The following is a 9,938-nucleotide window of genomic DNA, read 5'->3' on the forward strand; positions in this document are numbered from 1 at the left end:
TATGACTTTGAATCTTTGGGAATCAAGTTAAGGCTGTGTCATATAGGATTATTCAATATCTTTTCCCAAAGCCAATGTGGGTATTTGTGCATGAGGAAGTTGTAGAAATGAAATTTATGATTCTAATAGCATTGATGTTGTTAGGTTCTGAAATGTCCTCAGAAGCTGCTACAGATGACAACATTAACTTTTTTGTCTATATCCCTCTCCAAACTCCAGACACACTTTAGATTAAGTGAAATCCCTTTGTAGCACTTGAAGTTGTGGAATAGATTCTCAATCCCACAGCCCTGTCCATTGTGTTCAAAGTTTAGAATCTCTGGAAAGCAGCAGCCTTTCCCAGTCTTCTCATTTTCTCTGGTTTAGGGAGTAAAATATCTCCCTACAAATCTTAGAAATTGACTCTCAGATCAGGGAGTGAGGAGATTTTGTTCTTTCAGCAAATTTTATTTGAGTTGACTGTGTGCGGACCCATTATCCAGTTTTGGGAAGTGATGTGAAGGAGCTGTGTTTTATCAGTAGAAGCAGAACATATTTGACTCGTTGGGATAATTCTGGACGGTTAGCTTTCAGAGTGGATGTGTAAGCAGAATAGGGTAGATGATGATGTAAGTCCTCTTGGATCTTAGAGGAGACAGAAAGTTGGGAAGATAAATAAATAGGAAGTTAATGGAATAAAGACAACAAATTAGGATAAGATGGTAACATATAAAAACAGATCTATTAGAAAATGAGTGTAGCTTAAATATTTTGATATTAATATATTTCAGATGCAAAAAGTCAGGATTAGTTTTGAGTTACTCTATTGTCCATAATGGAGCTCAACCTAAACCTGGTACTTTCATTCATTTTACTGGTGTTAGTTGACCAAGAAAATAATTTGCTATTTTTGATTACAATTCACACAAATGATGCCATTTCACACTCACACCACACTTCTGAAATTTTAAAAATTTGCCTGTTCTCTTTCTTTAGAAATTTGTTCAGTAAACCTTAAGAGAACTTTATGTACTCATTTTTACTTTTTCATTAATCATTCTACAAACTTAAAGTCATCCCAAAGTTTCATTCTGTTTTCCTTATGATTTTGTCACAGTCAAATTATTTAATACGGAATACTGAATGGAATTTTATGTATTTTTCCTTGAAGAGAAACTAGAAGGATTACTGTTGTAAAATTATAGGAAAAATAGTGGTTCCCAGTCAGTAGGATATATGTGTAGGTATAACTAGGAAGTCCCTAATGCAGTAAAATCTAAAATACTTTACTAGTTCATTGAGAGTAGGAGATGGTTGTATGACCTTCTGTAGCTATATATATATCCATTGACTATGACCAAGGCAATAAAGAGACATATATTAAAATTGGAATTTTTGTGAAAAGCAATTCCCCATGATGCCCAAATAAATGAGTTTAGGTGAGCAAGTTGTGGATTCCCTAGAATTCATTGGGATAAACATGAATATACCTTGTCAAGGTGACATGAGTAGACAAAGGCAAAATCTAAAGGAACTAGAGAAGGCAATACATCCTAGATATGTTTAGAAATGCCTGATAATGTAAGGATAAAATTCCATATAGTATAGCATATATATTATATGTTAATATATATTAGTTTTGTAAGTATTTATATATTTATAGTAATGTGTATTCATATTCTATTATAATACATATACATGTAATATATATTTGTGTTACATTGTATTGTAACACAAATATATATTTGTATTGTTTATATATTTATAATGTATATTTATAAATAAATAAAGATGTAATTATAGATACAAATATATATGTAAATATAGTATAGACACATATAATTATACTATATATTATATATACAATATAATACAAAGATATATATAAGTATATAATACATACATTATAAATACAAATATGTAAATACTAATATATTGTATATAAATATATACTAAATATTAATATAGATAATACAATACTATGCATATATATAATACAAATACATTAAATATAAATGTAATATATAAATTGTATGTACATGTGAATAATACAAATGTATTACATAAATTATATGCATATATAAACAATGCAAATTTAATATAAAATTGTATGTATATATAGATAATATAAATGTATATTATATAAAACAGATTTGTATTAATAAATTTTATATTTCTATAAAATTTATGTATAATTACATATAATTTATATACAATTATATAATTAATAAATTAAATCAATAAAATATCTTATTAAGTTTTATATTCATGTTAATAAATTTGTAATTTACAAATATATTTATTAAACAATTGTATATACTATGCATTTTTTTAAAGATTTTATTTGTTTATTTGACAGATAGAGATCACACATAGACAGAGAGGCAGGCAGAGAGAGAGAGAGAGAGAGAGGGAAGCAGGCTCCCTGCTGAGCAGAAAGCCCGATGCAGGACTGGATCCCAGGATCCCGGGATCATGACCTGAGCCAAAGGCAGCGGCTTATCCCACTGAGCCACCCAGGCGCCCTATGCTATGCATTTTATATAAACATATAATGTTCAAATGTATTGAATATATTTTTTAAAGATTTTATTTATTCATTTGACAGAGAGAAAGAGATCACAAGCAGGCGGAGAGAGAGGGGGAAGCAGGCTCCCCGCTGAGCAGAGAGCCCGATGTGGGGCTCGATCCCAGGACCCTGAGATCATGACCCAAGCCGAAGGCAGAGGCCTCAACCCACTGAGCCACCCAGGCGCTCCAAATGTATTGAATATTTAAGTAGAACATAGATACAAAATATATAAAGAACATAAATATAATTAAAATAAATAAAAATGAAATTTATATGCTATAATACACATTATACATAATGCTTTATATATAATATTTTATATATATATATGTAATATTTTGCATGTTCATTCCTGGTTCCTGAGTAAAAAAGGACAGAGGGATTGGAAGACATTTTAAAACGAGGCAAGATAAAGTATAAGGAAGAAGAGACAAAAATACAAGATTTTGATACTGCAGATAAAGAGAAGACCATATTTCAGGGGATGAGATATGAGCTGAAGTTACAGGGTAACAAACGCAGATAGCAAAACAGATACAGGCAGTAAATAATATGCTCCCATCTTCGATCTCCTCTCCATTTCTTACAAGCTCTCCTGCTCAAACTGCAAACACACACACACATACAGACAGACAGACACTCCTTTCCAAAACAGAGACTGCCTTCTTATTTTTGATAAACCAAGCAATGTTAAAACTACTTTGTAGTCAAATTAGAGGAGGAGCCTGAAAACCTTATTTTTCTTGCCCTGCCACTAATTAACTGGGATGTCAGTTCAAAAAAATCACATGTGATTAAGAACATGCTACTAGGTCACCTTTGCATTACTTCCATCTCTAAATGACATGAATCTAGTCCATGCCTCATATTATTGATAAATACACTTGGGTCAGAGAAAATAACATGGCATGCCAAAGGAAAGTATGTTACTGAGAGACACAAGACTGAGATCATCTAATTCACTGTCCTTTCCATTACCTTTTAACATTTGCTATGGTTAGAAAACTGAGCTATACCCAGGTTCCGATTCATGGTGGAGTAACTCACCCAGAGAAACAGACAGCCGGCTAAAATATAAAATTGTTGGATGGAACAGGTTTTTTGTCTGCCAGGATTTGGATTTGCTAAGCGTCTTTTATCATCTGTCTTTTTTTGGCCTTTGGATCTGAGGTGATCCCCGGGCAATTTTCAGACCTGTCCCTAAAGAGTTCATGACATGTCTGAAACTCAGCTCTGTTTTGGAGCAGAAAGGTATCTCTTGCCTGAACACAAAGCCAGAAAGCACTGTTACTTTCAAGGAACGATAACCAGGAAATCTCAAGTTATGGGTCTTGTTCAGATCATGGTCAATCTGAGATCATTAGGAATGTGAGGGGTAAAAAAAAAATCTAAGAAATGGGGTGCACCTGGCTGGCTCAGTTGGTTGGGTGTCTGCCTTTAACAGAGGTCATGATCTTAAGGTCCTAGGATCCAGCACCATGTGTGGCTCTGCACTTAGTGGGAAGTCTGCTTGTCCCTCTATTCCTCCCCACCGCCCCCAAGCATACTCTCTCTCAAATAAATAAAATCTTTTTAAAAAATCTAAGGAATTTAAAATCTGGAAACTGAAGAGGGAAGAGAGCAATTTAGTTTACTTTCTGGCCTGTGGCTAGACTTGTGGCTTAAGGGAACAGAAGATGCTTATCTTTATAAATACAATTTTACTACAGCTGAAACTCATACCATGCAAAATCATGTTTGAAAACTTAGTTTCCTCTTCTTTACTCTGTCAACTTAGACATAAAATAGCCAGTTATTTTACTAGCAAAATGAGTTGATTCAGGAATACCAGAGAAGTTGTAAGTCAGGACAAGCAAACTATGGCAGACCATTGAAAAGTTCTAAGAGGCAAAGGAAAGGTCAGCTATTACTAATTTTTAGGAGAAAATTGGGGACAGTGGTTTTGAACAAAAGTTCATGGAAGAGAACAAGAGTCCGAGGTTGTGATGGTTTCTTTTTGGCTGCAATGGAGTGTGCTGTTGCTGTCAGGGAGAGATCTTCACTCTTTTTCTTAAAAGCAGTAAATAAAATTCCTATGTGAAGTATCTTTACTTGTCAAGATAAGAATTGTCTTCCTTCCATGTGTCTGCATGTTTAATAATGTGTTTATTACACATAAGTTGATGTAACACTGTATCATGTAAATGAAATTTGCTGAGAGTAGAATTTCAATGTTCTCAATAACAAAAACAAGGTAAAAATATGAGTTAATAGGTGTGCATTAATTTGATGGGCAAAATACCTTCACAACATATACATATATCAAATCATCATGTTGTTCATCATATTGTACTTACAACTTTATTTGCAAATTATACCTCAAGAAAGCTGGAAAAGTGTAAAAAAGAAATTATTTTAGGTGTTCGACTAGGAATGAGCCAAGTTCCTAACTCCAACCACCAGGTTGTCTCAGTTGTTGATTCTACGATCAGAAAAAAGATATTAATTCTACATGTGCAATATTCACTGTAAGTAAAAGGGATGGATGAAATATTTCCTTATCTTTTGCTTCCTTGGTTTTTCTTTTTCTTCCCCTACCAGACCTGTGGTCAATGAGTTTCTCTACAAATTTGGCTTTAAAGTGTATTGCATTTGTTTTCCTTTCTACTCATCTTTTAAAATCTCTTCTGCAAATATGATCTTTATTTTGTTCCCACAACATCTTTTTCTTTAATTTTTTTTTTCATTTTCTCTTTAGAGAATGACTTCAAAGTCAGAGGTTCCCCATCAGCTGCCTTTTCTTCCATATTTTCCAGTATTGCCTTTCTATTTGATCCTTCTTTAAACAAGCAAGCATGTTCAAGTCTTATTTAAAAAAAAAAAAATAAGCTTTTGAAAACTGAAAGAACTCCAGAGAACTATCTCTCAGTCTTTTTCCCCAAAGGAAAGCTTTCATTGCCCAGTTGCTCTTGTTTTCATCACACCATTATATTGTTTCCTTTCTCTCTATTAAATATTATACCTCACTTTGTTGAGGGCACCCATGTTTACAATTAACAACCTAAGCAAGTACTTCCTTGTTTCTGTGGAATTAACTTATTTATAATTTTTTACATGACCAATACCTAACTTTGAAATTATTTACTGTGTTGATTTTATCCCAACATTGTCAAATGCTTCACTTTTCAATTCTCTCACCATTCCTTTGTTTGTGGATTTATTTTAAAAATGTATGTTAGTTTCCCCTAGGGAGGAGGGTTAGAAGTCTAGAACAATTCCTGTCAGTCACTCTCTTTCTAAATGTGCTTGTGTGTATACACATGCATATATAAGAATGTACACAGGGATTAGAGAGCAGGTGGGTTGCGATAGTCTGTTGCAGTGTAGGGTAAACATGAGCCTCATGGATATTGGGGGAGGGTGGAGTTGCAATCAAGAAATATAGAAAATGCAAAGACATAGAAATAGAACATGTTATGCGTGTTTGAGCTGCTGTAAGGGGGCTTGGGTAACTAGAAAGGAATAAGCAAAGAGGGATTCACTTACAAAACATAATTTCTTAGAGATAAGAGTGGTGCAGAGAATATGTGTCCTGTAGTAATTTTAAGACTAGGCTGTCACTAAAACTAAAGAAAAAAAAAAAAGGGTAAGGAAACAGAGAGAGAAAGGGAGAGAAATCTGGAAATCTAGGTTGGTTTTCTGGTAAAGGAGTGCTAAGGTCCTGAACTGTAGTTAAGTAAGATGCCTGGCTATTCCTTTAGTAATTGCCTAAATGGAAAATGCTGAGACAGGGAGCCATTTATAATCTGTATCAATCAAAACAGACTAAATAATGTTCTGATAATATAAATTCCCTAAATCTCAAGAACTCGTAATAATAAAGGCATAGTTCTCACTGATATGTCCATTTTGCAGCTTTGATCTGGGGCTTAGGCTGAAGATGGAGCCCCTTTGTGAACCACTTCTGTTGTGTCAGTGGAGAAAGAGACACTATGAAAGTGAATGAGTTTTAAAGCATTAGTTCACAAGTGATTAACTCTCTCCATTTACATCTCCTTGACAAATGGAAGTCATTTGATTGATACTGATGTGGCTAATATGGAACAATAATGCTCACGTAGGGTGAAGACTGGTATGGATGACATTATTAGGAGAGTTTAGTAATTATTAGGAACTGATAATGCAATCTACTACATTGTGACTGCAAATGAATGGTTTATAGCAGGTAGTTAATAAATAAGGTGGCAAGATTTTTTTTCAAATTTTTAATTATTTATTTGACAGACAGAGATCATAAGTAGGCAGAGAGGCAGGCAGAGAGAGAGAGAGGAGGAAACAGGCTCCCTGGCGAGCAGAGAGCCCGATGTGGGGCTCGATCCCAGGACCCCAGGATCATGACCTGAGCTGAAGGCAGAGGCCTTGACCCACTGAGCCACCCAGGCACCCCAAGGTGGCAAGATATTTTAATAGGAACCCCATACACTAAGATATTGAACGAGGAAAAAAAATGTATACTGATACATGCAGATAAAGAATTTTTTAAAAGTTCTATATGCAATTTTCATTAAAAAAAAAAAAATCCAGTCATGAGCAAAATTGAAGTATCACTCACATCAGCCCACGTGATTCATTTTCATAGTGGAAAGCCGATTAGGAAACATAGCTGGCCTATAGCCCCTTGTACCTCAGCTCTTAAAATACCTTCAGCTTTGATTTCAAGAGAGCTGAGTATTTACACTTGGTCTGAGCTTTCTTACCCTATTGCTGACAACAGTATCAGAATAAGATGAATTTCCATTTGTTCATCCTGTCCTTTTGTACCATTCTTTTCTTTAGCGGATGTCGAAGAGAATATTTAATTGTCAGCTCTATAAGTGAAGGAGGCTGCGAGCACTAACATTCACTGAAGAGAAATGGCAGACTGCCCCTGCTTCCATATTGTGTTCCTAGTACATGTCCCAACTTTATTGTTTACCATGCAGGTTGTGCTGGTTAAAGACTGATTGCCTCTCAGCTCCAAGTTCACTTTTTGCCTTCTTGGTGAAAATGTACATTGGCCCTCTGAGTACTTTTTCTTTCTGAGCTGGAGCAATGCTGAACTTTGTCAGTGGGAGGGCACTGGTAAGCCATTACAAAAGGAGAAGGTTTTGCTCCCTGGTTCGTATTTGGTTAGTCCACAGGCTCAGTGCAGTTTGTTGGCCATCTCTAGTCTACAGTGGGCTCCTCCAGCTCTTGCAACTTTTCCAAGGCCCAAATACTACAGTAAATAAAGCAGGCAGCACCCAGTGGCCAGTGGTTTCTTAGAAACCCACTGACAGCTCTTTTGGGTATCCTAGAAGGTGGATTTCTGGCAAGTTCCACTGGAGCAGTGTCACGGTCACTTTTCAGTGATCCAAGGCTGTTCCTTCTCTAATGAGGTCTGGTTTACAGACTTGAGATTTATCATTTTTTTCTTTAATGCTTAGGTATATGATTCACCTTAAATTAATTTTGCTATGGAATATGAGGTAGTCATCAAAGTCAAAATCCATTTTCTCATACAATTATTTAGTTGTTCCAGCTTTCCATTTCAGGGAGAATTTCTAAATCCTATTACATTGCTTAGACATCTTCAAAAATCAACCATATATGTATGATTTTATCTCAGTATTTTACAAGTAATACGGAAACACAATGACTATTAGTCTTGTTTTTAATTGAATAAATGAAAACATAAAATACCAAAATGTGTGGTATACAAAAAAGCAACAGTTAAAAATAAATCCATACTTGAAAATGCATACATTCCAAAAGGGAAAGTTTGAAAAACAATCAAAGCTTCCCTAGGAAGAAGTAAAAAGAAATGCAAGTTAAACACAAAGAAAGTAAAATGAAGGAAATGATAAAGATTCAAAGTCAGATGCATTGCAGATAGAAAACAAGTATCATTGTTAATCTCGATACCTTTTATGTCAACCTGACCATAAAAATAGAAGCTTTATGATAGAGCAAGTGAGTTCCCAACAATGAACACACAGAGTCCAAAGTCCCTTCATCTCTAAGAAATGAAAGTGTTCTCTACATGACCAAAGCATTTGATAGATCACTGGTGGGATATATGATTCAGAAGAAAAATCTGTGCCACATGCTTACAGATTACCTTGTTTTTTACATCATAGACAACAGGGTTGAGTGCAGGTGGCACAAGGACATAGGTGGTAGACAGAAGAATGTGGGTAGGGGGAGCAACATGTCTAAAATGATGGCTGAAGAAGGAGAAGAAGGCAAGAATATAAAATTCAAGAAAAACAAAAATATGAGCTGTACATGTATTAAATGCTTTGAGCCATGCCTCCTTTTGTTGTAAATGAAAAACAGCCTGGAAAATAAGGATATAGGAAATGAGGGTAAAAATCATGTCAAAGCCCAGTATGGTAAAACCCACAAAAAGGCCACATGTTTTATTGACTCGGATGTCTCCTGCAGCTAACTTGACCACAGCCATGTGCTCACAGTAAGAGTGGCAATTACAGTGGAATGAAAAACATGCAATCTTTTGATTAGGATGGGTTACAGACCAACCAGTACTGTATCTCAGATTGCCACTATTACTATCATGTGAACCAAGATGGAAGGGGTAAGGATGGATGTGTGTCTTAGTGGATCATAGATAGCAATGTAGCGGTTAAAAGCCATAGCCAACAGAATGCCAGACTCCGTGCACTGCACGGCATGAATGAAGAACAGCTGAGTTAGGCAGGTGTCAAAGGCCATGGAGCAAGATCTGAACCAGAAGATGGCCAACATCTTGGGAGCAATGGCTGCACAGAGTCCTATATCGGTGGCTGCCAGCACTGCCAGGCTGATGCAGGCTGCGTTCTGTAGGAATGATGATTAGTAAAGTGATATTTCCCAAAAGAGGCATGAGGCAAAGAAAGGAAACCCAATCCAAAACTGCACATGTTCAAGTCCAGGAATTCCAATCAAGATTACAGTTCTGGGGTTCATATATGAAGTATTGATGGATGCCATAGAGACTGGTATTCTGTCTTCTTGCTGTGGATTCTGACACCTGCAGAAGAAAATTTGGATGAGAAGTGAAAAGGCTTTATCCCTCACTATGATTCAGCTATTATCATACAACCATATTGAACATTGAACAAGTGAGTTCATTTCTTTGGATGGCAGTTTGGCCAGAGTATTCTGGTGAAATTCTGTAATACATGTTGTAATGGCAGAAGTAAACAATCCTGTAGATCTTAACCAGGGGTAAAAAATGAGAAGATTTTGAGATCCCTGCCTTAGCCTTTGTGGAAATGGAAACCATGGAACTGAGAACACTGATTTTTGTCATTTTTCTTGAGTTCTAGCCTAGGTTGCTTGAAAAACCACCATTAGATGTTTCTTCTTTACCTAGATGACAACCCAA

At 35.6% G+C, this 9,938-nt stretch overlaps 1 pseudogene; it reads right to left on the minus strand.

The window, feature by feature from the left end:
* Nucleotides 1-8,612: 8,612 nt before the first annotated feature.
* On the minus strand, nucleotides 8,613-9,541 carry LOC132011608 (olfactory receptor 52A5-like; annotated as a pseudogene).
* Between the last annotated feature and the right edge of the window lie 397 nt (nucleotides 9,542-9,938).

Source organism: Mustela nigripes, chromosome 1 (assembly GCF_022355385.1).
Source record: "Mustela nigripes isolate SB6536 chromosome 1, MUSNIG.SB6536, whole genome shotgun sequence".
Taxonomy (NCBI): domain Eukaryota; kingdom Metazoa; phylum Chordata; class Mammalia; order Carnivora; family Mustelidae; genus Mustela; species Mustela nigripes.